Source organism: Betta splendens, chromosome 1 (assembly GCF_900634795.4).
Source record: "Betta splendens chromosome 1, fBetSpl5.4, whole genome shotgun sequence".
Lineage (NCBI taxonomy): Eukaryota > Metazoa > Chordata > Actinopteri > Anabantiformes > Osphronemidae > Betta > Betta splendens.
Genome location: NC_040881.3, coordinates 2,727,735 through 2,729,978, shown reverse-complemented (window position 1 = coordinate 2,729,978; position 2,244 = coordinate 2,727,735). Strand labels below are relative to the sequence as shown.

At 48.6% G+C, this 2,244-nt stretch overlaps 1 non-coding gene across 1 annotated transcript; it reads left to right on the top strand.

Moving 5' to 3' along the window:
• Positions 1-2,171: 2,171 nt before the first annotated feature.
• Positions 2,172-2,244, top strand: trnar-ccg (transfer RNA arginine (anticodon CCG)). Its single transcript has one exon. It is a non-coding gene; the product is annotated as a tRNA-Arg (tRNA).

Below are 2,244 nucleotides of genomic sequence, written 5' to 3'. Positions count from 1 at the left end.
TTCCCCACAGCGACTGTACATAGGTCTCAGAGCCTCTGTGGCATTTCTCACGCTCTGTTTTCACTCCTCCCTTGTCATATGATTCAGTCTGAACCAAACCGTGTCCTTTATTTGCAGCATTTATACTCAGTGTAACACATTAGTTAGGACCCAGAGTTCAGCTGGGACCTGTTGATCTGCAGCTCCACCCCCTTGAACAGCAGCCGGCTGCAGCCCTGCTTCCTCCGAAACCCAAAGAACCCACATTTCTGATTTTGAGCTTTGAAATAAAACCTATTGGAAATCATTTTTATGAAAAATGCTCAGGAGGAACCTTCTGTAAATAGTGTTGATCTGCTGTCAGACGCCCCCTATGGAAACTGGAAACACTCTATTTTCGCTTTTCAAGCCATAAAATGTCGTTGCTTTGACACAAAAGGCCTCATTTAAGTCTCCTGTGCCTGCAGGTCATTTGCATCAAGGCACATTGAGTTGCAGTGATTTCCTCTGCAAGCGCTAAACTATTAGCTTCAGTTTGAGACTGTGCTTCTTCTCGCTGCCAGTAACGGCTGTCCCAACTAGTTTTTAATACCTGCATTCCTCCACGGCTGTAAATTCACCTTCTCCTGATCTCCTCACCTCTGGAGCTGCTTGTGGCTTCATGCACATGCACACGCTTTGATCTGATGGGTGGTTTGTTCAATCGGTGGGAATTTCCCCGTCGTATCACCAAAGGACGGTCGCCGTCCTCCAGCTTTTCCATTTCTTCCTCCTCCAAGCCTTGTGAGGCGCAGCCCTCTGGGGCTGGAGCCCTCACACACACATCCTTCATCATTCACTTTTTTCTTACTCCTCCTCTTTGAGCCACGCTCAATCCTCCTGTTGTTCGTCTCCCTGTAATCCTTCCACAGCCAGGCCAAGTGTTTCCATAGGTCTCCTATAAGGTCTCCGTGTCACACATCAAACAAGCCCTTCATGCCGTTTCATAACACGCTCTGTGTTGCCGACAAAAGCTTTGAAGACGTGTGAATGAGGGGGAAATAAGGAGAACAGAGTAATGACTGACGCTTGCTGCAGCAACGTTGGCCTGGATGGTGGAGATCTGAACTGTGACACGGTTTTCTGTTGTAAAAACAGAGAAGCAGAGAAGCTTTAGTTTAAGCTTTAACAGAGAAGAAGGAGGTCGAGGAGGTCAAGGAGGTTCTGGTCATCCGCCAAGGTTTCTATGAAAGAGACGCTAACCTGAAGAAATGAGGCCCAAGTTGTTTGTAAGCAGATGGATTGGAGCAAACGAGGCCTCATCGCTGGAGCTGTGGTTAGAAGAGACGAGACACCTGCGCCCCCCGTGACTCCATCAGTTAACCTTCTTCAGGCTGAACCACAGCTCTTTCCAGTCAACGTTCTTTTCCCAGCGTGAGGGCAAACAGACAAAATGAGCGCGGACTCAGGGTGTTAATTTTGGAACAAAGCGTCACGGGTGTCGCAGAAAAAGCACAAGTTGACGTGAATGATGAAGGCGTTCGCAAACAGACGCAGGCCCACATATCACACATGCTTGGAGGGAGGCCACTTCCCCAAAGCTGCTGTCTGGGAAGTTTTGGTGGTTTTTCTGTGTAAATTTACACAGTTGTGGTTTTTACAGAGCTGCTAAGAAAAGACTGTTGGACGGAAATGCGTCAGCAGAAGATGAATCCTAAGCTAAGACACAATCCTGCATTCACACACAGACGGCAGCCTGTTGGACAGGACGCAGTGTGGCCGGCTTCATCGTAGCCTGAGCTGAGACCGGGACTCAGATCAATATTGAAAAACGCCTGGATGCTTGTTTAAAGGCCTCCAGAGAACCAGAGCAAACGCAGCACCACACAGCTGCTCCTGTGTGACGCTCGCAGCCTTTCTCCTGCACAAACCTGTGTCTCCGACTCCTCTTCCCAGCGGTGACCTGCTCCTACAGTGGGGTTCCAGGGTTGATGCAACAGCAGCACGGCCCGTCTCACTGGAGCAACACAACATGTCATTGCAGCTTTAAAGGAAATAAAATCTGCTTCCTTAGTGTTTGGTTCAACAGGCCTATAAATAAAGACACAAGCTATTGAAAGGTAATGACAGTAGCTAAAAGCATTTAAACATTGGGTCATTGCTCCTTGTCCTGCAGATGAACATCCTGTCTGTAATTACATGTTTCTGAGTCTGGCCCAGTGGCCTAATGGATAAGGCATCAGCCTCCGGAGCTGGGGATTGTGGGTTCAAGTCCCACCTGGGTCA